Here is a 26,577-nt window from a genome sequence, read left to right on the forward strand (position 1 = left end):
TAGAAGGAGCATAAAGGCCTCTATAGGATCAGCATCAGGGGCTGGGGCTGCGGCTAGGGCTGGACCTGTGGCCTTAGTTAGAAATAGTGTCAAGGCCTTAGTTACCACATTGTCAGGGGAAGGCCTAGGAGGATCATAAGGGCCTCTATAGGATCAGCATCAGGGGCGAGGGCTGGGACTGGGGCTGGGGCTGGGGTTGGGGCTAGGGCTGGGACTGCGGCTACGGTGCGGCTAGGGCTGGGGCTGCAGATGGGGCTGGGGCTTGGGCTTGCGCTAGGGCTGGGGCTGGGGCCTGGGCTTGGGCTGGGGCTGGGGCTGGGGCTTGGGCTAGGGCTAGGGCTCGGCCCTTAGTTAGGAATAGTGTCAAGGCCTTAGTTAAGGTCAAGTCAGGGCCATAGTTAGGGTTAGCATCAGAGCCTTCGTTAGGTATAATGTGGCCCTGAGTTAGAAGTAGTGTCAGGGCCTTAGTGAGGGACAGTGTCAGGCCCTCGATTAGGACGAGCGTTAGAGTCTTCTTTATGTATAATGGCAGGGCCAGAGTTAGGAGGAGAGTCAGACCCTTAGTTAGGCACACTGTCAGGGCCTTAGTTAGGGACAGTACCACGGCCTGAGTTAGTAGTATTGTCAAGGCCTTACTTAAGGACAGTGTCAGGGCAAGGCCTTGGAGTAGCATAAGGGCCTTTCTAGGATAAGCATCAGAGGCTGGGGCTCAGGCTGGGGTTGGGGCTGGGACTGGGGCTGGGGCTGGGGCTGGGGCTGGGGCTGTGGCTGGGTCTAGGCCTGGGGCTGCGGCTAGGGCTACACCCTTAGTTAGGAATAGTGTGAAGGCCTTAGTTAGGGTCACCGTCAAGGCCTTAGTTAGGGTTAGCATCAGAGCCTTCGTTAGGTATAATGTGGCCCTGAGTTAGAAGTAGTGTCAGGGCCTTAGTGAGGGACAGGGTCAGGCCCTCGATTAGGACGAGCGTCAGAGTCTTCTTTATGTATAATGGCAGAGCCAGAGTTAGGAGGAGAGTCAGACCCTTAGTTAGGGACACTGTCAGGGCCTTAGTTAGGGACAGTACCACGTCCTGAGTTAGTAGTATTGTCAAGGCCTTACTTAAGGACAGTGTCAGGGCAAGGCCTAGGAGTAGCATAAGGGCCTTTGTAGGATAAGCATCAGAGGCTGGGGCTTGGGCTGGGGCTGGGGTTGGGGCTGGGGCTGTGGCTGGGGCTAGGCCTGGGGCTAGGTTTAGGGCTAGGCGCTTAGTTAGGAATAGGGTCAAGGCCTTACTTAAGGACAGTTTCAGGGCAAGGCCTAGGAGGAGCATAAAGGCCTCTATACGATCAGCATCAGGGGCTGGGGCTGCGGCTGGGGCTGGACCTGGGGCCTTAGTTAGAAATAGTGTCAAGGCCTTAGTTAAGGACAGTGTCAGGGAAAGGCCTAGGAGGACCATAAGGGCCTCTGTAGGATCAGGGGTGGGGGCTGGGGCTGGGGCGGCGGCTAGGGCTAGGGCTAGGGCTCGGCCCTTAGTTAGCAATAGTGTCAAGGCCTTAGTTAAGGTCACTGTCAGGGCCATAGTTAGGGTTAGCATCAGAGCCTTCGTTAGGTATAATGTGGCCCTGAGTTAGAAGTAGTGTCAGGGCCTTAGTGAGGGACAGTGTCAGGCCCTCGATGAGGACGAGCGTCAAGAGTCTTCTTTATGTATAATGGCAAGGCCAGAGTTAGGAGGAGAGTCAGACCCTTAGTTAGGGACACTGTCAGGGCCTTAGTTAGGGACAGTACCACGGCCTGAGTTAGTAGTATTGTCAAGGCCTTATTTAAGGACAGTGTCAGGGCAAGGCCTTGGAGTAGCATAAGGGCCTTTGTAGGATAAGCATCAGAGGCTGGGGCTCGGGCTGGGGTTGGGGCTGGGACTGGGGCTGGGGCTGGGGCTAGGGCTAGGCCCTTAGTTAGGAATAGTGTCAAGGCCTTAGTTAGGGTCACTGTCAGGGCCTTAGTTAGGGTTAACATCAGAGCTTTCGTTAGGTATAATGACAGGGCCTGAGTTAGAAGTAGTGTCAGGGCCTTAGTGACGGACAGGGTCGGGGACTCGGTTAGGACGAGCGTCAAGCTTTTTTTATGTATAATGGCAGGGCCAGAGTTAGGAGGACATTCAGTCCCTTAGGCAGGGACACTGTCAGGGCCTTAGTTAGGGACAGTATCACGGCCTGAGTTACTAGTAGTGTCAAGGCCTGAGTTAAGGACAGTGTCAGGGCAAGGCCTAGGAGCAGCATAAGGGCCTCTGTAGGATCAGCATCAGTGGCTGGGGTTGGGCCTGGGGCTGGGGCTAGGGCTGGGGCTCTGGCTGGGGCTAGGGCTAGGGCGGGGGCTGGGGCTGGAGCTGGGGCTAGGGCTAGCGCTAGGGCTCGGCCCTTAGTTAGGAATAGTGTCAAGGCCTTAGTTAAGGTCACTGTCAGGGCCATAGTTAGGGTTAGCATCAGAGCCTTCGTTAGGTATAATGTGGCCCTGAGTTAGAAGTAGTGTCAGGGCCTTAGTGAGGGACAGTGTCAGGCCCTCGATTAGGACGAGTCTTCTTTATGTATAATGGCAGGGCCAGAGTTAGGAGGAGAGTCAGACCCTTAGTTAGGCACACTGTCAGGGCCTTAGTTAGGGACAGTACCACGGCCTGAGTTAGTAGTATTGTCAAGGCCTTACTTAAGAACAGTGTCAGGCCAAGGCCTAGGAGTAGCATAAGGGCCTTTCTAGGATAAGCATCAGAGGCTGGGGCTCAGGCTGGGGCTGGGGCTGGGGCTGAGGCTGGGGCTGGGGATGGCTGTAGACCTGGGGCTGAGGCTGGGGCTACGCCTGGGGCTAGGGCTGGGGCTGGGCCTGGGCCTGGGGCTGCGCCGGGCCTGGGGCCTTAGTTAGAAATAGTGTCAAGGCCTTAGTTAAGGACAGTGTCAGGGAAAGGCCTAGGAGGACCATAAAGGCCTCTGTAGGATCAGGGGTGGGGGCTGGGGCTGGGGCTGGGGCTGTGGCTGGGTCTAGGCCTGGGGCTGCGGCTAGGGCTACACCCTTAGTTAGGAATAGTGTGAAGGCCTTAGTTAGGGTCACCGTCAGGGCCTTAGTTAGGGTTAGCATCAGAGCCTACGTTAGGTATAATGACAGGGCCTGAGTTAGAAGTAGTGTCAGGGTCTTAGTGAGGGACAGTGTCAAGCCCTCGATTAGGACTAGTGTCACAGCCTTGTTTATGTATAATGGCAGGGCCAGAGTTAGGAGGAGAGTCAGACCCTTAGTTAGGGACACTGTCAGGGCCTTAGTTAGGGACAGTACCACGGCCTGACTTAGTAGTATTGTCAAGGCCTTACTTAAGGACAGTGTCAGGGCAAGGCCTAGGAGTAGCATAAGGGCCTTTGTAGGATAAGCATCAGAGGCTGGGGCTTGGGCTGGGGCTGGGGATGGGGATGGGGCTGGGGCTGGGGCTGGGGCTTGGGCTAGGCCTGGGGCTAGGTTTAGGGCTAGGCCCTTAGTTAGAATAGGGTCAAGGCCTTACTTAAGGACAGTGTCAGGGCCATAGTTAGGGTTAGCATCAGAGCCTTCGTTAGGTATAATGTGGCCCTGAGTTAGAAGTAGTGTCATGGCCTTAGTGAGGGACAGTGTCAGGCCCTCGATGAGGACGAGCGTCAAGAGTCTTCTTTATGTATAATGGCAAGGCCAGAGTTAGGCGGAGAGTCAGACCCTTAGTTAGGGACACTGTCAGGGCCTTAGTTAGGGACAGTACCACGGCCTGAGTTAGTAGTATTGTCAAGGCCTTATTTAAGGACAATGTCAGGGCAAGGCCTTGGAGTAGCATAAGGGCCTTTGTAGGATAAGCATCAGAGGCTGGGGCTCTGGCTGGGGTTGGGGCTGGGACTGGGGCTGGGGCTGGGGCTAGGGCTAGGCCCTTAGTTAGGAATAGTGTCAAGGCCTTAGTTAGGGTCACTGTCAGGGCCTTAGTTAGGGTTAACATCAGAGCTTTCGTTAGGTATTATGACAGGGCCTGAGTTAGAAGTAGTGTCAGGGCCTTAGTGAGGGACAGGGTCGGGGCCTCGGTTAGGACGAGCGTCAAGCTTTTTTTATGTATAATGACAGGGCCAGAGTTAGGAGGACATTCAGTCCCTTAGGCAGGGACACTGTCAGGGCCTTAGTTAGGGACAGTATCACGGCCTGAGTTACTAGTAGTGTCAAGGCCTGAGTTAAGGACAGTGTCAGGGCAAGGCCTAGGAGCAGCATAAGAGCCTTTGTAGGATAAGCATCAGAGGCTGGGGCTCGGGCTGGGGCTGGGGATGGGGCTGGGGCTGGGGCTGGGGCTAGGCCTGGGGCTAGGTTTAGGGCTAGGCCCTTAGTTAGGAATAGGGTCAAGGCCTTACTTAAGGACAGAGTCAGGGCAAGGCCTAGGAGGAGCATAAAGGCCTCTATAGGATCAGCATCAGGGGCTGGGCTTGGGCCTGGGGCTGGGGCTAGGGCTGGGGCTCTGGCAGGGGCTAGGGCTTGGGCTGGGGCTGGGGCTGGGGATAGGGCTGAGGCTGGGGCTGGAGCTAGGGCTGAGGGTAAGGCTAGGGCTGGGTGTGGGTCTGGGGCTAGGGCTAGGGCTAGGGCTACGCCCTTAGTTAGGAATAGTGTAAAGGCCTTAGTTAGGGTCACCGTCAGGGCCTTACTTAGGGTTAGCATCAGAGCCTTCGTTAGGTATAACGACAGGGCCTGAGTTAGAAGTAGTGTCAGGGCCTTAGTGAGGGACAGGGTCGGGGCCTCAGTTAGGACGAGCGTCAAGCTTTTTTTATGTATGATGGCAGGGCCAGAGTTAGGAGGACATTCAGTCCCTTAGGCAGGGACACTGTCAGGGCCTTAGTTAGGGACAGTATCACGGCCTGAGTTACTAGTAGTGTCAAGGCCTGAGTTAAGGACAGTGTCAGGGCAAGGCCTAGGAGCAGCATAAGGGCCTCTGTAGGATCACCATCAGTGGCTGGAGTTGGGCCTGGGGCTGGGGCTAGGGCTGGGGCTCTGGCTGGGGCTAGGGCTGGGGCTGGGGCTGGGGCTGGGGATAGGGCTGGGGCTGGGGCTGGGGCTGGGGCTCGGGCTCGGGCTGGGGCTAGGTTTAGGGCTAGGCCCTTAGTTAGGAATAGGGTCAAGGCCTTACTTAAGGACAGTGTCAGGGCAAGGCCTAGGAGGAGCATAAAGGCCTCTATACGATCAGCATCAGGGGCTGGGGCTGCGGCTGGGGCTGGACCTGGGGCCTTAGTTAGAAATAGTGTCAAGGCCTTAGTTACCACATTGTCAGGGGAAGGCCTAGGAGGATCATAAGGGCCTCTATAGGATCACATCAGGGGCGAGGGCTGGGACTGGGGCCTGGGCTTGGGCTAGGGCTGGGGCTGGGTCTTGGGCTAGGGCTAGGGCTACGCCCTTAGTTAGGAATAGTGTCAAGGCCTTAGTTAAGGTCACTGTCAGGGCCATAGTTAGGGTTAGCATCAGAGCCTTCGTTAGGTATAATGTGGCCCTGAGTTAGAAGTAGTGTCAGGGCCTTAGTGAGGGACAGTGTCAGGCCCTCGATTAGGACGAGCGTCAGAGTCTTCTTTATGTATAATGGCAGGGCCAGAGTTAGGAGGAGAGTCAGACCCTTAGTTAGGCACACTGTCAGGGCCTTAGTTAGGGACAGTACCACGGCCTGAGTTAGTAGTATTGTCAAGGCCTTACTTAAGAACAGTGTCAGGGCAAGGCCTAGGAGCAGCATAAGGGCCTTTCTAGGATAAGCATCAGAGGCTGGGGCTCAGGCTGGGGCTGGGGCTAGGGCTGGGGCTGGGGCTGGGGCTGGGTCTAGACCTGGGGCTGGGGCTGGGGCTACGCCTGGGGCTAGGGCTGGGGCTGGGCCTGGGCCTGGGGCTGCGCTGGGCCTCGGGCCTTAGTTAGAAATAGTGTCAAGGCCTTAGTTAAGGACAGTGTCAGGGAAAGGCCTAGGAGGACCATAAGGGCCTCTGTAGGATCAGGGGTGGGGGCTGGGGCTGGGGCTGGGGCTGGGGCTGGGGCTAGGGCTAGGGCTAGGGCTAGGGCTACACCCTTAGTTAGGAATAGTGTGAAGGCCTTAGTTAGGGTCACCGTCAGGGCCTTAGTTAGGGTTAGCATCAGAGCCTACGTTAGGTATAATGACAGGGCCTGAGTTAGAAGTAGTGTCAGGGTCTTAGTGAGGGACAGTGTCAAGCCCTCGATTAGGACGAGTGTCAGAGCCTTGTTTATGTATAATGGCAGGGCCAGAGTTAGGAGGAGAGTCAGACCCTTAGTTAGGGACACTGACAGGGCCTTAGTTAGGGACAGTACCACGGCCTGAGTTAGTAGTATTGTCAAGGCCTTATTTAAGGACAGTTTCAGGGCAAGGCCTTGGAGTACCATAAGGGCCTTTGTAGGATAAGCATCAGAGGCTGGGGCTCGGGCTTCTGTTGGGGCTGGGACTGGGGCTGGGGCTGGGGCTAGGGCTAGGCCCTTAGTTAGGAATAGTGTCAAGGCCTTAGTTAGGGTCACTGTCAGGGCCTTAGTTAGGGTTAGCATCAGAGCTTTCGTTAGGTATAATGACAGAGCCTGAGTTACAAGTAGTGTCAGGGCCTTATTGAGGGACAGGGTCGGGGCCTCGGTTAGGACGAGCGTCAGAGCTTTTTTTACGTATAATGGCAGGGCCAGAGTTAGGAGTACATTCAGTCCCTTAGACAGGGACACTGTCAGGGTCTTAGTTAGGGACAGTATCACGGCCTGAGATACTAGTAGTGTCAAGGCCTGAGTTAAGGACAGTGTCAGGGCAAGGCCAAGCAGTAGCATAAAGGCCTTTGTAGGATAAGCATCAGAGGCTGGGCCTCGGGCTGGGGTTGTGGCTGGGGCTCTGGCTGGGGCTAGGGCAAGGGCTGTTGCTGGGGCTGGGGCTAGGCCTGGATCTGGGGCTGGAGCTAGGGCTGAGGGTAAGCCTAGGGGTGGGTCTGGGTCTGGGTCTGGGTCTGGGTCTGGGATGGGACGGGGAATGGGTCTAGGGCTGGGACTGGGGCTGGAGCTAGGGCTGAGGGTAAGCCTAGGGCTGGGTCTGGGGCTGGGGCTGGGGCTGGGACGGGACTGGGAATGGGTCTAGGGCTGGGGCTGGGGCTGGGGCTAGGTTTAGGGCTCGGCCCTTAGTTAGGAATAGGGTCAAGGCCTTATTTAAGGACAGTGTCAGGGCAAGGCCTAGGAGGAGCAGAAAGGCCTCTATAGGATCAGCATCAGGGGCTGGGGCTGCGGCTGGGGCTGGACCTGGGGCCTTAGTTAGAAATAGTGTCAACGCCTTAGTTACCATATTGTCCAGGGAAGGCCTAGGAGGATCATAAGGGCCTCTATAAGATCAGCATCAGGGGCTAGGGCTGGGGCTGGGGTTAGGGCTAGGGCTGGGACTGCGGCTGCTGCTGGAGCTAGGACTGGGGCTGCGGCTGGGGCTAGGGCTGGGGCTGCGGCTGGGGCTAGGGCTGGGGCTTGGGCTTGGGCTGGGCCTGGGCCTCAGACTAGGGCTCGACCCTTAGTTAGGAATAGTGTCAAGGCCTTAGTTAGGGTCACCGTCAGGGCCTTAGTTAGGGTTAGCATCAGAGCTTTCGTTAGGTATAATGACAGAGCCTGAGTTACAAGTAGTGTCAGGGCCTTAGTGAGGGACAGGGTCGGGGCCTCGGTTAGGACGAGCGTCAGAGCTTTTTTTACGTATAATGGCAGGGCCAGAGTTAGGAGGACATTCAGTCCCTTAGACAGGGACACTGTCAGGGCCTTAGTTAGGGACAGTATCACGGCCTGAGTTACTAGTAGTGTCAAGGCCTGAGTTAAGGACAGTGTCAGGGCAAGGCCTAGGAGTAGAATAAAGGCCTTTGTAGGATAAGCATCAGAGGCTGGGCCTCGGGCTGGGCTTGGGGCTGGGGCTCTGGCTGGGGCTAGGGCTAGGGCTGTTGCTGGGGCTGGGGCTAGGGCTGGATCTGGGGTTGGAGCTAGGGCTGAGGGTAAGCCTAGGGCTGGGGCTGGGTCTGGTTCTGGGGCTGGGGCTGGGATGGGACTGGGAATGGGTCTAGGGCTGGTGCTGGTGCTGGGGCTAGGTTTAGGGCCAGGCCCTTAGTTAGGAATAGGGTCAAGGCCTTACTTAAGGACAGTGTCAGGGCAAGGCCTAGGAGTAGCATAAGGGCCTTTCTAGGATAAGCATCAGAGGCTGGGGCTCAGGCTGGGGTTGGGGCTGGGACTGGGACAGGGGCTGGGGCTGGGGCTAGGGCTGGGGCTGGGGCTGGGGCTAGGCCTGGGGCTAGGGCTGGGGCTGGGCCTGGGCCTGGGGCTGTGCTGGGGCTGGGGCCTTAGTTAGAAATAGTGTCAAGGCCTGAGTTAAGGACAGTGTCAGGGCAAGGCCTAGGAGCAGCATAAGGGCCTCTGTAGGATCAGCATCAGTGGCTGGGGTTGGGCCTGGGGCTGGGGCTAGGGCTGGGGCTCTGGCTGGGGCTAGGGCTAGGGCTGGGGCTGGGGCTGGAGCTAGGGCTAAGGGTAAGGCTAGGGCTGGGTGTGGGTCTGGGGCTAGGGCTGGGGCTTGGGCTGGGGCTAGGTTTAGGGCTAGGCCCTTAGTTAGGAATAGGGTCAAGGCCTTACTTAAGGACAGTGTCAGGGCAAGGCCTAGGAGGAGCATAAAGGCCTCTATAGGATCAGCATCAGGGGCTGGGGCTGCGGCTGGGGCTGGACCTGGGGCCTTAGTTAGAAAGAGTGTCAAGGCCTTAGTTTACCACATTGTCAGGGGAAGGCCAAGGAGGATCATAAGGGCCTCTATAGGATCAGCATCAGGGGCGACGGCTGGGACTGGGGCTGGGGCTGGGTTGGGACTAAGGCTGGGACTGCGGCTACGGTGCGGCTAGGGCTGGGGCTGCGGCTAGGGCTGGGGCTTGGGCTTGGGCTAGGGCTGGGCCTGGGGCCAGGGCTTGGGCTGGGCCTGGGGCCAGGGCTTGGGCTAGGGCTGGGGCCGGGGCGTGGGCTAGGGCTGGGGCTGGGGCGTGGGCTAGGGCTAGGGCTCGGCCCTTAGTTAGGAATAGTGTGAAGGCCTTAGTTAGGGTCACCGTCAGGGCCTTAGTTAGGGTTAGCATCAGAGCCTACGTTAGGTATAATGACAGGGCCTGAGTTAGAAGTAGTGTCAGGGTCTTAGTGAGGGTCAGTGTCAAGCCCTCCATTAGGACGAGTGTCAGAGCCTTGTTTATGTATAATGCCAGGGCCAGAGTTAGGAGGAGAGTCAGACCCTTAGTTAGGGACACTGTCAGGGCCTTAGTTAGGGACAGTACCACGGCCTGAGTTAGTAGTATTGTCAAGGCCTTATTTAAGGACAGTGTCAGGGCAAGGTTTTGGAGTAGCATAAGGGCCTTTGTAGGATAAGCATCAGAGGCTGGGGCTCGGGCTGGGGTTGAGGCTGGGACTGGGGCTGGGGCTGGGGCTAGGGCTAGGCCCTTAGTTAGGAATAGTGTCAAGGCCTTAGTTAGGGTCACTGTCAGGGCCTTAGTTAGGGTTAGCATCACAGATTTCGTTAGCTATAAGGACAGGGCCTGAGTTAGAAGTAGTGTCAGGGCCTTAGTGAGGGACAGGGTCGGGGCCTCGCTTAGGACGAGCGTGAAGCATTTTTTATGTATAACGGCAGGGCCAGAGTTAGGAGGACATTCAGTCCCTTAGGCAGGGACACTGTCAGGGCCTTAGTTAGGGACAGTATCACGGCCTGAGTTACTAGTAGTGTCAAGGCCTGAGTTAAGGACAGTGTCAGGGCAAGGCCTAGGAGCAGCATAAGGGCCTCTGTAGGATCAGCATCAGTGGCTGGGGTTGGGCCTGGGGCTGGGGCTAGGGCTGGGGCTCTGGCAGGGGCTAGGGCTAGGCCTGGGGCTGGGGCTGGGGATAGGGCTGAGGCTGGGGCTGGGGATAGGGCTGAGCCTGGGGCTGGAGCTAGGGCTGAGGGTAAGGCTAGGGCTGGGTGTGGGTCTGGGGCTAGGGCTAGGGCTAGGGCTACGCCCTTAGTTAGGAATAGTGTGAAGGCCTTAGTTAGGGTCACCGTCAGGGCCTTACTTAGGGTTAGCATCAGAGCCTTCGTTAGGTATAACGACAGGGCCTGAGTTAGAAGTAGTGTCAGGGCCTTAGTGAGGGACAGGGTCGGGGCCTCGGTTAGGACGAGCGTCAAGCTTTTTTTATGTATAATGGCAGGGCCAGAGTTAGGAGGACATTCAGTCCCTTAGGCAGGGACACTGTCAGGGCCTTAGTTAGGGACAGTATCACGGCCTGAGTCACTAGTAGTGTCAAGGCCTGAGTTAAGGACAGTGTCAGGGCAAGGCCTAGGAGCAGCATAAGGGCCTCTGTAGGATCAGCATCAGTGGCTGGGGTTGGGCCTGGGGCTGGGGCTACGGCTGGGGCTCTGGCTGGGGCTTGGGCTAGGGCGGGGGCTGGGGCTGGAGCTAGGGCTGAGGGTAAGGCTAGGGCTGGGTGTGGGTCTGGGGCTAGGGCTGGGGCTTGGGCTGGGGCTAGGTTTAGGGCTAGGCCCTTAGTTAGGAATAGGGTCAAGGCCTTACTTAAGGACAGTGTCAGGGCAAGGCCTTGGAGTAGCATAAGGGCCTTTGTAGGATAAGCATCAGAGGCTGGGGCTGGGTCTGGGGCTGGGGCTAGGCCTGGGGCTAGGGCTGGGCCTGGGCCTGGGCCTGGGGCTGCGCTGGGGCTGGGGCCTTAGTTAGAAATAGTGTCAAGGCCTTAGTTAAGGACAGTGTCAGGGAAAAGCCTAGGAGGACCATAAGGGCCTCTGTAGGATCAGGGGTGGGGGCTGGGGCTGGGGCTGGGGCTGCGGCTAGGGCTAGGGCTAGGGCTACACCCTTAGTTAGGAATAGTGTGAAGGCCTTAGTTAGGGTCACCGTCAGGACCTTAGTTAGGGTTAGCATCAGAGCCTTCGTTAGGTATAATGTGGCCCTGAGTTAGAAGTAGTGTCAGGGCCTTAGTGAGGGACAGTGTCAGGCCCTCGATTAGGACGAGCGTCAGAGTCTTCTTTATGTATAATGGCAGAGCCAGAGTTAGGAGGAGAGTCAGACCCTTAGTTAGGGACACTGTCAGGGCCTTAGTTAGGGACAGTACCACGGCCTGACTTAGTAGTATTGTCAAGGCCTTACTTAAGGACAGTGTCAGGGCAAGGCCTAGGAGTAGCATAAGGGCCTTTGTAGGATAAGCATCAGAGGCTGGGGCTCGGGCTGGGGCTGGGGATGGGGCTGGGGCTGGGGCTGGGGCTAGGCCTGGGGCTAGGTTTATGGCTAGGCCCTTAGTTAGGAATAGGGTCAAGGCCTTACTTAAGGACAGTTTCAGGGCAAGGCCTAGGAGGAGCATAAAGGCCTCTATAGGATCAGCATCAGGGGCTGGGGCTGCGGCTGGGGCTGGACCTAGGGCCTTAGTTAGAAATAGTGTCAAGGCCTTAGTTACCACATTGTCAGGGGAAGGCCTAGGAGGATCATGAGGGCCTCTATAGGATCAGCATCAGGGGCGAGGGCTGGGACTGCGGCTGGGGCTGGGGCTGGGGCTTGGGCTAGGGCTGGGGCTGGGGCCTGGGCTTGGGCTGGGGCTGGGGCTGGGGCTTGGGCTAGGGCTAGGGCTCGGCCCTTAGTTAGGAATAGTGTCAAGGCCTTAGTTAAGGTCACTGTCAGGGCCATAGTTAGGGTTAGCATCAGAGCCTTCGTTAGGTTTAATGTGGCCCTGAGTTAGAAGTAGTGTCAGGGCCTTAGTGAGGGACAGTGTCAGGCCCTCGATTAGGACGAGCGTCAGAGTCTTTTTTATGTATAATGGCAGGGCCAGCGTTAGGAGGAGAGTCAGACCCTTAGTTAGGCACACTGTCAGGGCCTTAGTTAGGGAAAGTACCACGGCCTGAGTTAGTAGTATTCTCAAGGCCTTACTTAAGGACAGTGTCAGGGCAAGGCCTAGGAGTAGCATAAGGGCCTTTCTAGGATAAGCATCAGAGGCTGGGGCTCGGGCTGGGGCTGGGGATGGGGCTGGGGCTGGGGCTGGGGCTGGGGCTGGGGCTGGGGCTGGGGCTAGGGCTGGGGCTGGGCCTGGGCCTGGGGCTGCGGTGGGGCTGGGGCCTTAGTTAGAAATAGTGTCAAGGCCTTAGATAAGGACAGTGTCAGGGAAAGGCCTAGGAGGACCATAAGCCCCTCTGTAGGATCAGGGGTGGGGGCTGGGGCTGGGGCTGGGGCTGTGGCTAGGGCTAGGGCTAGGGCTAGGGCTCGGCCCTTAGTTAGGAATAGTGTGAAGGCCTTAGTTAGGGTCACCGTCAGGCCCTTAGTTAGGGTTAGCATCAGAGCCTACGTTAGGTATAATGACAGGGCATGCGTTAGAAGTAGTGTCAGGGTCTTAGTGAGGGACAGTGTCAGGCCCTCGATTAGGACGAGCGACAGAGCCTTGTTTATGTATAATGGCAGGGCCAGAGTTAGGAGGAGAGTCAGACCCTTAGTTAGGGTCACTGTCAGGGCCTTAGTTAGGGACAGTACCACGGCCTGAGTTAGTAGTATTGTCAAGGCCTTATTTAAGGACAGTGTCAGGGCAAGGCCTTGGAGTAGCATAAGGGCCTTTGTAGGATAAGCATCAGAGGCTGGGGCTCGGGCTGGGGCTAGGCCCTTAGTTAGGAATAGTGTCAAGGCCTTAGTTAGGGTCACTGTCAGGGCCTTAGTTAGGGTTAGCATCAGAGCTTTCGTTAGGTATAATGACAGAGCCTGAGTTACAAGTAGTGTCAGGGCCTTAGTGAGGGACAGGGTCGGGGCCTCGGTTAGGACGAGCGTCAGAGCTTTTTTTATGTATAATGGCAGGGCCAGAGTTAGGAGGACATTCAGTCCCTTAGACAGGGACACTGTCAGGGCCTTAGTTAGGGACAGTATCACAGCCTGAGTTAGTAGTATTGTCAAGGCCTGAGTTAAGGACAGTGTCAGGGCAAGGCCAAGGAGTAGCATAAAGGCCTTTGTAGGATAAGCATCAGAGGCTGGGCCTCGGGCTGGGGTTGTGGCTGGGGCTCTGGCTGGGGCTAGGGCTAGGGCTGTTGCTGGGGCTGGGGCTAGGGCTGGATCTGGGGCTGGAGCTAGGGCTGAGGGTAAGCCTAGGGCTGGGTCTGGGTCTGGGTCTGGGCTGGGGCTGGGATGGGACGGGGAATGGGTCTAGGGCTGGTGCTGGGGCTGGGGCTAGGTTTAGGGCCAGGCCCTTACTTAGGAATAGGGTCAAGGCCTTACTTAAGGACAGTGTCACGGCAAGGCTTAGGAGGAGCATAAAGGCCTCTATAGGATCAGCATCAGGGGCTGGGGCTGCGGCTAGGGCTGGACCTGGTGCCTTAGTTAGAAATAGTGTCAACGCCTTAGTTACCATTTTGTCCAGGGAAGGTCTAGGAGGTCATAAGATCCTCTATAAGATCAGCATCAGGGGCTAGGGCTGGGACTGGGACTGGGGCTGGGCCTGGGGTTGGGGCTAGGGCTTGGACTGCAGCTGCTGCTGGGGCTAGGGCTGGGGCTGCGGCTGGGGATAGGGCTGGGGCTGCGGCTGGGGCTAGGGCTGGGGCTGGGGCTTGGGCTGGGCTTGGGGCTAGGACTAGGGCTCGGCCCTTAGTTAGGAATAGTGTCAAGGCCTTAGTTAGGGTCACCGTCAGGGCCTTAGTTAGGGTTAGCATCAGAGCTTTCGTTAGGTATAACGATAGGGCCTGAGTTAGAAGTAGTGTCAGGGCCTTAGTGAGGGACAGGGTCGGGGCCTCGGTTAGGACGAGCGTCAAGCTTTTTTTATGTATAATGGCAGGGCCAGAGTTAGGAGGACATTCAGTCCCTTAGGCAGGGACACTGTCAGGGCCTTAGTTAGGGACAGTATCACGGCCTGAGTTACTAGTAGTGTCAAGGCCTGAGTTAAGGACAGTGTCAGGCCAAGGCCTAGGAGCAGCATAAGGGTCTCTGTAGGATCAGCATCAGTGGCTGGGGTTGGGCCTGGGGCTGGGGCTAGGGCTGGGGCTCTGGCTGGGGCTAGGGCTAGGGCTGGGGCTGGGGCTGGAGCTAGGGCTGAGGGTAAGGCTAGGGCTGGGTGTGGGTCTGGGGCTAGGGCTGGGGCTCGGGCTGCGGCTAGGTTTAGGGCTAGGCCCTTAGTTAGGAATAGGGTCAAGGCCTTACTTAAGGACAGTGTCAGGGCAAGGCCTAGGAGGAGCATAAAGGCCTCTATAGGATCAGCATCAGGGGCTGGGGCTGCGGCTGGGGCTGGACCTGGGGCCTTAGTTAGAAATAGTGTCAACGCCTTAGTTACCACATTGTCAGGGGAAGGCCTAGGAGGATCATAAGGGCCTCTATACGATCAACATCAGGGGCGAGGGCTGGGACTGGGGCTGGGGCTGGGGTTCGGGCTAGGGCTGGGACAGCGGCTACGGTGAGGCTAGGGCTGGGGCTGCGGCTGGGGCTGGGGCTTGGGCTAGGGCTACGGCTGGGGCTGGGGCCTGGGCTTGGGCTAGGGCTGGGGCTGGGGCTGGGGCTAGGGCTCGGCCCTTAGTTAGGAATAGTGTCAAGGCCTTAGTTAAGGTCACTGTCAGGGCCATAGTTAGGGTTAGCATCAGAGCCTTCGTTAAGTATAATGTGGCCCTGAGTTAGAAGTAGTGTCAGGGCCTTAGTGAGGGACAGTGTCAGGCCCTCGATTAGGACGAGCGTCAGAGTCTTCTTTATGTATAATGGCAGGGCCAGAGTTAGGAGGAGAGTCAGACCCTTAGTTAGGCACACTGTCAGGGCCTTAGTTAGGGACAGTACCACGGCCTGAGTTAGTAGTATTGTCAAGGCCTTACTTAAGGACAGTGTCAGGGCAAGGCCTAGGAATAGCATAAAGGCCTTTGTAGGGTAAGCATCAGAGGCTGGGGCTCGGGCTGGGGTTGGGGCTGGGGCTCTGGCTGGGGCTGGGGCTCTGGCTGGGGCTAGGGCTAGGGCTGTTGCTGGGGCTGGGGCTAGGGCTGGGACTGGGGCTGGAGCTAGGGCTGAGGGTAAGCCTAGGGCTGGGGCTGGGGCTGGGGCTGGGGCTGGGATGGGACTGGGAATGGGTCTAGGCCTGGGGCGGGGGCTAGATTTAGGGCTAGGCCGTTAGTTAGGAATAGGGTCAAGGCCTTACTTAAGGACAGTGTCAGGGCAAGGCCTAGGAGGAGCAGAAAGGCCTCTATAGGATCAGCATCAGGGGCTGGGGCTGCGGCTGGGGCTGGACCTGGGGCCTTAGTGAGAAATAGTGTCAATGCCTTAGTTACCATATTGTCCAGGGAAGGCCTAGGAGGATCATAAGGCCCTCTATAAGATCAGCATCAGGGGCTAGGGCTGGGACTGAGGCTGGGGCTGGGGTTAGGGCTAGGGCTGGGACTGCGGCTGCTGCTGGGGCAAGGGCTGGGGCTGCGGCTGGGGCTAGGGCTGGGGCTGCGGCTAGGGCTGGGGCTTGGGCTTGGGCCGGGCCTGGGGCTAGGACTAGGGCTCGGCCCTTAGTTAGGAATAGTGTCAAGGCCTTAGTTAGGGTCACCGTCAGGGCCTTACTTAGGGTTAGCATCAGAGCCTTCGTTAGGTATAACGACAGGGCCTGAGTTAGAAGTAGTGTCAGGGCCTTAGTGAGGGACAGGGTCGGGGCCTCGGTTAGGACGAGCGTCAAGCTTTTTTTATGTATAATGGCAGGGCCAGAGTTAGGAGGACATTCAGTCCCTTAGGCAGGGACACTGTCAGGGCCTTAGTTAGGGACAGTATCACGGCCTGAGTTACTAGTAGTGTCAAGGCCTGAGTTAAGGACAGTGTCAGGGCAAGGCCTAGGAGCAGCATAAGGGCCTCTGTAGGATCAGCATCAGTGGCTGGGGTTGGGCCTGGGGCTGGGGCTACGGCTGGGGCTCTGGCTGGGGCTTGGGCTAGGGCGGGGGCTGGGGCTGGAGCTAGGGCTGAGGGTAAGGCTAGGGCTGGGTGTGGGTCTGGGGCTAGGGCTGGGGCTTGGGCTGGGGCTAGGTTTAGGGCTAGGCCCTTAGTTAGGAATAGGGTCAAGGCCTTACTTAAGGACAGTGTCAGGGCAAGGCCTTGGAGTAGCATAAGGGCCTTTGTAGGATAAGCATCAGAGGCTGGGGCTGGGTCTGGGGCTGGGGCTAGGCCTGGGGCTAGGGCTGGGCCTGGGCCTGGGCCTGGGGCTGCGCTGGGGCTGGGGCCTTAGTTAGAAATAGTGTCAAGGCCTTAGTTAAGGACAGTGTCAGGGAAAGGCCTAGGAGGACCATAAGGGCCTCTGTAGGATCACGGGTGGGGGCTGGGGCTGGGGCTGGGGCTGCGGCTAGGGCTAGGGCTAGGGCTAGGGCTCGGCCCTTATTTAGGAATAGTGTGAAGGCCTTAGTTAGGGTCACCGTCAGGGCCTTAGTTAGGGTTAGCATCAGAGCCTACGTTAGGTATAATGACAGGGCATGAGTTAGAAGTAGTGTCAGGGTCTTAGTGAGGGACAGTGTCAGGCCCTCGATTAGGACGAGCGACAGAGCCTTGTTTATGTATAATGGCAGGGCCAGAGTTAGGAGGAGAGTCAGACCCTTAGTTAGGGACACTGTCAGGGCCTTAGTTAGGGACAGTACCACGGCCTGAGTTAGTAGTATTGTCAAGGCCTTATTTAAGGACAGTGTCAGGGCAAGGCCTTGGAGTAGCATAAGGGCCTTTGTAGGATAAGCATCAGAGGCTGGGGCTCGGGCTGGGGCTAGGCCCTTAGTTAGGAATAGTGTCAAGGCCTTAGTTAGGGTCACTGTCAGGGCCTTAGTTAGGGTTAGCATCAGAGCTTTCGTTAGGTATAATGACAGAGCCTGAGTTACAAGTAGTGTCAGGGCCTTAGTGAGGGACAGGGTCGGGGCCTCGGTTAGGACGAGCGTCAAGCTTTTTTTATGTATAATGGCAGGGCCAGAGTTAGGAGGACATTCAGTCCCTTAGGCAGGGACACTGTCAGGGCCTTAGTTAGGGACAGTATCACGGCCTGAGTTACTAGTAGTGTCAAGGCCTGAGTTAAGGACAGTGTCAGGCCAAGGCCTAGGAGCAGCATAAGGGTCTCTGTAGGATCAGCATCAGTGGCTGGGGTTGGGCCTGGGGCTGGGGCTAGGGCTGGGGCTCTGGCTGGGGCTAGGGCTAGGGCTGGGGCTGGGGCTGGAGCTAGGGCTGAGGGTAAGGCTAGGGCTGGGTGTGGGTCTGGGGCTAGGGCTGGGGCTAGGGCTGCGGCTAGGTTTAGGGCTAGGCCCTTAGTTAGGAATAGGGTCAAGGCCTTACTTAAGGACAGTGTCAGGGCAAGGCCTAGGAGGAGCATAAAGGCCTCTATAGGATCAGCATCAGGGGCTGGGGCTGCGGCTGGGGCTGGACCTGGGGCCTTAGTTAGAAATAGTGTCAACGCCTTAGTTACCACATTGTCAGGGGAAGGCCTAGGAGGATCATAAGGGCCTCTATAGGATCAACATCAGGGGCGAGGGCTGGGACTGGGGCTGGGGCTGGGGTTCGGGCTAGGGCTGGGACAGCGGCTACGGTGAGGCTAGGGCTGGGGCTGCGGCTGGGGCTGGGGCTTGGGCTAGGGCTACGGCTGGGGCTGGGGCCTGGGCTTGGGCTAGGGCTGGGGCTGGGGCTGGGGCTAGGGCTCGGCCCTTAGTTAGGAATAGTGTCAAGGCCTTAGTTAAGGTCACTGTCAGGGCCATAGTTAGGGTTAGCATCAGAGCCTTCGTTAAGTATAATGTGGCCCTGAGTTAGAAGTAGTGTCAGGGCCTTAGTGAGGGACAGTGTCAGGCCCTCGATTAGGACGAGCGTCAGAGTCTTCTTTATGTATAATGGCAGGGCCAGAGTTAGGAGGAGAGTCAGACCCTTAGTTAGGCACACTGTCAGGGCCTTAGTTAGGGACAGTACCACGGCCTGAGTTAGTAGTATTGTCAAGGCCTTACTTAAGGACAGTGTCAGGGCAAGGCCTAGGAATAGCATAAAGGCCTTTGTAGGGTAAGCATCAGAGGCTGGGGCTCGGGCTGGGGTTGGGGCTGGGGCTCTGGCTGGGGCTGGGGCTCTGGCTGGGGCTAGGGCTAGGGCTGTTGCTGGGGCTGGGGCTAGGGCTGGGACTGGGGCTGGAGCTAGGGCTGAGGGTAAGCCTAGGGCTGGGGCTGGGGCTGGGGCTGGGGCTGGGATGGGACTGGGAATGGGTCTAGGCCTGGGGCGGGGGCTAGATTTAGGGCTAGGCCGTTAGTTAGGAATAGGGTCAAGGCCTTACTTAAGGACAGTGTCAGGGCAAGGCCTAGGAGGAGCAGAAAGGCCTCTATAGGATCAGCATCAGGGGCTGGGGCTGCGGCTGGGGCTGGACCTGGGGCCTTAGTGAGAAATAGTGTCAACGCCTTAGTTACCATATTGTCCAGGGAAGGCCTAGGAGGATCATAAGGCCCTCTATAAGATCAGCATCAGGGGCTAGGGCTGGGACTGAGGCTGGGGCTGGGGTTAGGGCTAGGGCTGGGACTGCGGCTGCTGCTGGGGCAAGGGCTGGGGCTGCGGCTGGGGCTAGGGCTGGGGCTGCGGCTAGGGCTGGGGCTTGGGCTTGGGCCGGGCCTGGGGCTAGGACTAGGGCTCGGCCCTTAGTTAGGAATAGTGTCAAGGCCTTAGTTAGGGTCACCGTCAGGGCCTTACTTAGGGTTAGCATCAGAGCCTTCGTTAGGTATAACGACAGGGCCTGAGTTAGAAGTAGTGTCAGGGCCTTAGTGAGGGACAGGGTCGGGGCCTCGGTTAGGACGAGCGTCAAGCTTTTTTTATGTATAATGGCAGGGCCAGAGTTAGGAGGACATTCAGTCCCTTAGGCAGGGACACTGTCAGGGCCTTAGTTAGGGACAGTATCACGGCCTGAGTTACTAGTAGTGTCAAGGCCTGAGTTAAGGACAGTGTCAGGGCAAGGCCTAGGAGCAGCATAAGGGCCTCTGTAGGATCAGCATCAGTGGCTGGGGTTGGGCCTGGGGCTGGGGCTACGGCTGGGGCTCTGGCTGGGGCTTGGGCTAGGGCGGGGGCTGGGGCTGGAGCTAGGGCTGAGGGTAAGGCTAGGGCTGGGTGTGGGTCTGGGGCTAGGGCTGGGGCTTGGGCTGGGGCTAGGTTTAGGGCTAGGCCCTTAGTTAGGAATAGGGTCAAGGCCTTACTTAAGGACAGTGTCAGGGCAAGGCCTTGGAGTAGCATAAGGGCCTTTGTAGGATAAGCATCAGAGGCTGGGGCTGGGTCTGGGGCTGGGGCTAGGCCTGGGGCTAGGGCTGGGCCTGGGCCTGGGCCTGGGGCTGCGCTGGGGCTGGGGCCTTAGTTAGAAATAGTGTCAAGGCCTTAGTTAAGGACAGTGTCAGGGAAAGGCCTAGGAGGACCATAAGGGCCTCTGTAGGATCACGGGTGGGGGCTGGGGCTGGGGCTGGGGCTGCGGCTAGGGCTAGGGCTAGGGCTAGGGCTCGGCCCTTATTTAGGAATAGTGTGAAGGCCTTAGTTAGGGTCACCGTCAGGGCCTTAGTTAGGGTTAGCATCAGAGCCTACGTTAGGTATAATGACAGGGCATGAGTTAGAAGTAGTGTCAGGGTCTTAGTGAGGGACAGTGTCAGGCCCTCGATTAGGACGAGCGACAGAGCCTTGTTTATGTATAATGGCAGGGCCAGAGTTAGGAGGAGAGTCAGACCCTTAGTTAGGGACACTGTCAGGGCCTTAGTTAGGGACAGTACCACGGCCTGAGTTAGTAGTATTGTCAAGGCCTTATTTAAGGACAGTGTCAGGGCAAGGCCTTGGAGTAGCATAAGGGCCTTTGTAGGATAAGCATCAGAGGCTGGGGCTCGGGCTGGGGCTAGGCCCTTAGTTAGGAATAGTGTCAAGGCCTTAGTTAGGGTCACTGTCAGGGCCTTAGTTAGGGTTAGCATCAGAGCTTTCGTTAGGTATAATGACAGAGCCTGAGTTACAAGTAGTGTCAGGGCCTTAGTGAGGGACAGGGTCGGGGCCTCGGTTAGGACGAGCGTCAGAGCTTTTTTTATGTATAATGGCAGGGCCAGAGTTAGGAGGACATTCAGTCCCTTAGACAGGGACACTGTCAGGGCCTTAGTTAGGGACAGTATCACAGCCTGAGTTAGTAGTATTGTCAAGGCCTGAGTTAAGGACAGTGTCAGGGCAAGGCCAAGGAGTAGCATAAAGGCCTTTGTAGGATAAGCATCAGAGGCTGGGCCTCGGGCTGGGGTTGTGGCTGGGGCTCTGGCTGGGGCTAGGGCTAGGGCTGTTGCTGGGGCTGGGGCTAGGGCTGGATCTGGGGCTGGAGCTAGGGCTGAGGGTAAGCCTAGGGCTGGGTCTGGGTCTGGGTCTGGGCTGGGGCTGGGATGGGACGGGGAATGGGTCTAGGGCTGGTGCTGGGGCTGGGGCTAGGTTTAGGGCCAGGCCCTTACTTAGGAATAGGGTCAAGGCCTTACTTAAGGACAGTGTCACGGCAAGGCTTAGGAGGAGCATAAAGGCCTCTATAGGATCAGCATCAGGGGCTGGGGCTGCGGCTAGGGCTGGACCTGGTGCCTTAGTTAGAAATAGTGTCAACGCCTTAGTTACCATTTTGTCCAGGGAAGGTCTAGGAGGTCATAAGATCCTCTATAAGATCAGCATCAGGGGCTAGGGCTGGGACTGGGACTGGGGCTGGGCCTGGGGTTGGGGCTAGGGCTTGGACTGCAGCTGCTGCTGGGGCTAGGGCTGGGGCTGCGGCTGGGGATAGGGCTGGGGCTGCGGCTGGGGCTAGGGCTGGGGCTGGGGCTTGGGCTGGGCTTGGGGCTAGGACTAGGGCTCGGCCCTTAGTTAGGAATAGTGTCAAGGCCTTAGTTAGGGTCACCGTCAGGGCCTTAGTTAGGGTTAGCATCAGAGCTTTCGTTAGGTATAACGATAGGGCCTGAGTTAGAAGTAGTGTCAGGGCCTTAGTGAGGGACAGGGTCGGGGCCTCGGTTAGGACGAGCGTCAAGCTTTTTTTATGTATAATGGCAGGGCCAGAGTTAGGAGGACATTCAGTCCCTTAGGCAGGGACACTGTCAGGGCCTTAGTTAGGGACAGTATCACGGCCTGAGTTACTAGTAGTGTCAAGGCCTGAGTTAAGGACAGTGTCAGGCCAAGGCCTAGGAGCAGCATAAGGGTCTCTGTAGGATCAGCATCAGTGGCTGGGGTTGGGCCTGGGGCTGGGGCTAGGGCTGGGGCTCTGGCTGGGGCTAGGGCTAGGGCTGGGGCTGGGGCTGGAGCTAGGGCTGAGGGTAAGGCTAGGGCTGGGTGTGGGTCTGGGGCTAGGGCTGGGGCTCGGGCTGCGGCTAGGTTTAGGGCTAGGCCCTTAGTTAGGAATAGGGTCAAGGCCTTACTTAAGGACAGTGTCAGGGCAAGGCCTAGGAGGAGCATAAAGGCCTCTATAGGATCAGCATCAGGGGCTGGGGCTGCGGCTGGGGCTGGACCTGGGGCCTTAGTTAGAAATAGTGTCAACGCCTTAGTTACCACATTGTCAGGGGAAGGCCTAGGAGGATCATAAGGGCCTCTATAGGATCAACATCAGGGGCGAGGGCTGGGACTGGGGCTGGGGCTGGGGTTCGGGCTAGGGCTGGGACAGCGGCTACGGTGAGGCTAGGGCTGGGGCTGCGGCTGGGGCTGGGGCTTGGGCTAGGGCTACGGCTGGGGCTGGGGCCTGGGCTTGGGCTAGGGCTGGGGCTGGGGCTGGGGCTAGGGCTCGGCCCTTAGTTAGGAATAGTGTCAAGGCCTTAGTTAAGGTCACTGTCAGGGCCATAGTTAGGGTTAGCATCAGAGCCTTCGTTAAGTATAATGTGGCCCTGAGTTAGAAGTAGTGTCAGGGCCTTAGTGAGGGACAGTGTCAGGCCCTCGATTAGGACGAGCGTCAGAGTCTTCTTTATGTATAATGGCAGGGCCAGAGTTAGGAGGAGAGTCAGACCCTTAGTTAGGCACACTGTCAGGGCCTTAGTTAGGGACAGTACCACGGCCTGAGTTAGTAGTATTGTCAAGGCCTTACTTAAGGACAGTGTCAGGGCAAGGCCTAGGAATAGCATAAAGGCCTTTGTAGGGTAAGCATCAGAGGCTGGGGCTCGGGCTGGGGTTGGGGCTGGGGCTCTGGCTGGGGCTGGGGCTCTGGCTGGGGCTAGGGCTAGGGCTGTTGCTGGGGCTGGGGCTAGGGCTGGGACTGGGGCTGGAGCTAGGGCTGAGGGTAAGCCTAGGGCTGGGGCTGGGGCTGGGGCTGGGGCTGGGATGGGACTGGGAATGGGTCTAGGCCTGGGGCGGGGGCTAGATTTAGGGCTAGGCCGTTAGTTAGGAATAGGGTCAAGGCCTTACTTAAGGACAGTGTCAGGGCAAGGCCTAGGAGGAGCAGAAAGGCCTCTATAGGATCAGCATCAGGGGCTGGGGCTGCGGCTGGGGCTGGACCTGGGGCCTTAGTGAGAAATAGTGTCAACGCCTTAGTTACCATATTGTCCAGGGAAGGCCTAGGAGGATCATAAGGCCCTCTATAAGATCAGCATCAGGGGCTAGGGCTGGGACTGAGGCTGGGGCTGGGGTTAGGGCTAGGGCTGGGACTGCGGCTGCTGCTGGGGCAAGGGCTGGGGCTGCGGCTGGGGCTAGGGCTGGGGCTGCGGCTAGGGCTGGGGCTTGGGCTTGGGCCGGGCCTGGGGCTAGGACTAGGGCTCGGCCCTTAGTTAGGAATAGTGTCAAGGCCTTAGTTAGGGTCACCGTCAGGGCCTTACTTAGGGTTAGCATCAGAGCCTTCGTTAGGTATAACGACAGGGCCTGAGTTAGAAGTAGTGTCAGGGCCTTAGTGAGGGACAGGGTCGGGGCCTCGGTTAGGACGAGCGTCAAGCTTTTTTTATGTATAATGGCAGGGCCAGAGTTAGGAGGACATTCAGTCCCTTAGGCAGGGACACTGTCAGGGCCTTAGTTAGGGACAGTATCACGGCCTGAGTTACTAGTAGTGTCAAGGCCTGAGTTAAGGACAGTGTCAGGGCAAGGCCTAGGAGCAGCATAAGGGCCTCTGTAGGATCAGCATCAGTGGCTGGGGTTGGGCCTGGGGCTGGGGCTACGGCTGGGGCTCTGGCTGGGGCTTGGGCTAGGGCGGGGGCTGGGGCTGGAGCTAGGGCTGAGGGTAAGGCTAGGGCTGGGTGTGGGTCTGGGGCTAGGGCTGGGGCTTGGGCTGGGGCTAGGTTTAGGGCTAGGCCCTTAGTTAGGAATAGGGTCAAGGCCTTACTTAAGGACAGTGTCAGGGCAAGGCCTTGGAGTAGCATAAGGGCCTTTGTAGGATAAGCATCAGAGGCTGGGGCTGGGTCTGGGGCTGGGGCTAGGCCTGGGGCTAGGGCTGGGCCTGGGCCTGGGCCTGGGGCTGCGCTGGGGCTGGGGCCTTAGTTAGAAATAGTGTCAAGGCCTTAGTTAAGGACAGTGTCAGGGAAAGGCCTAGGAGGACCATAAGGGCCTCTGTAGGATCACGGGTGGGGGCTGGGGCTGGGGCTGGGGCTGCGGCTAGGGCTAGGGCTAGGGCTACGCCCTTAGTTAGGAATAGTGTCAAGGCCTTAGTTAGGGTCACCGTCAGGGCCTTAGTTAGGGTTAGCATCAGAGCCTTCGTTAGGTATAATGTGGCCCTGAGTTAGAAGTAGTGTCAGGGCCTTAGTGAGGGACAGTGTCAGGCCCTCGATTAGGACGAGCGTCAGTCTTCTTTATGTATAATGGCAGGGCCAGAGTTAGGAGGAGAGTCAGACCCTTAGTTAGGCACACTGTCAGGGCCTTAGTTAGGGACAGTACCACGGCCTGAGTTAGTAGTATTGTCAAGGCCTTACTTAAGAACAGTGTCAGGGCAAGGCCTAGGAGTAGCATAAGGGCCTTTCTAGGATAAGCATCAGAGGCTGGGGCTCAGGCTGGGGCTGGGGCTGGGGCTGGGGCTGGGGCTGGGGATGGGTGTAGACCTGGGGCTGAGGCTGGGGCTACACCTGGGGCTAGGGCTGGGGCTGGGCCTGGGCCTGGGGCTGCGCCGGGCCTGGGGCCTTAGTTAGAAATAGTGTCAAGGCCTTAGTTAAGGACAGTGTCAGGGAAAGGCCTAGGAGGACCATAAGGGCCTCTGTAGGATCAGGGGTGGGGGCTGGGGCTGGGGCTGCGGCTGTGGCTGGGTCTAGGCCTGGGGCTGCGGCTAGGGCTACACCCTTAGTTAGGAATAGTGTGAAGGCCTTAGTTAGGGTCACCGTCAGGGCCTTAGTTAGGGTTAGCATCAGAGCCTACGTTAGGTATAATGACAGGGCCTGAGTTAGAAGTAGTGTCAGGGTCTTAGTGAGGGACAGTGTCAAGCCCTGGATTAGGACTAGTGTCACAGCCTTGTTTATGTATAATGGCAGGGCCAGAGTTAGGAGGAGAGTCAGACCCTTAGTTACAGACAGTGTCAGGGCCTTAGTTAGGGACAGTACCACGGCCTGAGTTAGTAGTATTGTCAAGGCCTTATTTAAGGACAGTGTCAGGGCAAGGCCTTGGAGTAGCATAAGGGCCTTTGTAGGATAAGCATCAGAGGCTGGGGCTCGGGCTTCTGTTGGGGCTGGGACTGGGGCTGGGGCTGGGGCTAGGGCTAGGCCCTTAGTTAGGAATAGTGTCAAGGCCTAAGTTAGGGTCACTGTCAGGGCCTTAGTTAGGGTTAGCATCAGAGCTTTCGTTAGGTATAATGACAGGGCCTGAGTTAGAAATAGTGTCAGGGCCTTAGTGAGGGACAGGGTCGGGGACTCGGTTAGGACGAGCGTCAAGCTTTTTTTATGTATAATGGCAGGGCCAGAGTTAGGAGGACATTCAGTCCCTTAGGCAGGGACACTGTCAGGGCCTTAGTTAGGGACAGTATCACGGCCTGAGTTACTAGTAGTGTCAAGGCCTGAGTTAAGGACAGTGTCAGGGGAAGGCCTAGGAATAGCATAAAGGCCTTTGTAGGGTAAGCATCAGAGGCTGGGGCTCGGGCTGGGGTTGGGGCTGGGGCTCTGGCTGGGGCTGGGGCTCTGGCTGGGGCTAGGGCTAGGGCTGTTGCTGGGGCTGGGGCTAGGGCTGGGACTGGGGCTGGAGCTAGGGCTGAGGGTAAGCCTAGGGCTGGGGCTGGGGCTGGGGCTGGAATGGGACTGGGAATGGGTCTAGGCCTGGGGCTGGGGCTGGGGCTAGATTTTGGGCTAGGCCGTTAGTTAGGAATAGGGTCAAGGCCTTACTTAAGGACAGTGTCAGGGCAAGGCCTAGGAGGAGCAGAAAGGCCTCAATAGGATCAGCATCAGGGGCTGGGGCTGCGGCTGGGGCTGGACCTGGGGCCTTAGTTAGAAATAGTGTCAACGCCTTAGTTACCATATTGTCCAGGGAAGGCCTAGGAGGATCATAAGGGCCTCTATAAGATCAGCATCAGGGGCTAGGGCTGGGACTGAGGCTGGGGCTGGGGTTAGGGCTAGGGCTGGGACTGCGGCTGCTGCTGGAGCTAGGGCTGGGGCTGCGGCTGGGGCTAGGGCTGGGGCTGCGGCTGGGGCTAGGGCTGGTGCTTGGGCTTGGGCTGGGACTGGGGCTCAGACTAGGGCTCGACCCTTAGTTAGGAATAGTGTCAAGGCCTTAGTTAGGGTCACCGTCAGGGCCTTAGTTAGGGTTAGCATCAGAGCTTTCGTTAGGTATAATGACAGAGCCTGAGTTACAAGTAGTGTCAGGGCCTTAGTGAGGGACAGGGTCGGGGCCTCGGTTAGGACGAGCGTCAGAGCTTTTTTTACGTATAATGGCAGGGCCAGAGTTAGGAGGACATTCAGTCCCTTAGACAGGGACACTGTCAGGGCCTTAGTTAGGGACAGTATCACGGCCTGAGTTACTAGTAGTGTCAAGGCCTGAGTTAAGGACAGTGTCAGGGCAAGGCCTAGGAGTAGAATAAAGGCCTTTGTAGGATAAGCATCAGAGGCTGGGCCTCGGGCTGGGCTTGGGGCTGGGGCTCTGGCTGGGGCTAGGGCTAGGGCTGTTGCTGGGGCTGGGGCTAGGGCTGGATCTGGGGTTGGAGCTAGGGCTGAGGGTAAGCCTAGGGCTGGGGCTGGGTCTGGTTCTGGGGCTGGGGCTGGGATGGGACTGGGAATGTGTCTAGGGCTGGTGCGGGGCTGGGGCTAGGTTTAGGGCCAGGCCCTTAGTTAGGAATAGGGTCAAGGCCTTACTTAAGGACAGTGTCAGGGCAAGGCCTAGGAGTAGCATAAGGGCCTTTCTAGGATAAGCATCAGAGGCTGGGGCTCAGGCTGGGGTTGGGGCTGGGACTGGGACTGGGGCTGGGGCTGGGGCTAGGGCTGGGGCTGGGGCTGGGGCTAGGCCTGGGGCTAGGGCTGGGGCTGGGCCTGGGCCTGGGGCTGTGCTGGGGCTGGGGCCTTAGTTAGAAATAGTGTCAAGCCTTAGTTAAGGACAGTGTCAGGGAAAGGCCTAGGAGGACCATAAAGGCCTCTGTAGGATCAGGGGTGGGGGCTGGGGCTGGGGCTGCGGCTAGGGCTAGGGCTAGGGCTACGCCCTTAGTTAGGAATAGTGTGAAGGCCTTAGTTAGGGTCACCGTCAGGGCCTTAGTTAGGGTTAGCATCAGAGCCTACGTTAGGTATAATG

The sequence above is a fragment of the Mesoplodon bidens genome (genome assembly GCF_964165515.1).
Source record: "Mesoplodon bidens genome assembly, chromosome: 4".
NCBI lineage: Eukaryota > Metazoa > Chordata > Mammalia > Artiodactyla > Ziphiidae > Mesoplodon > Mesoplodon bidens.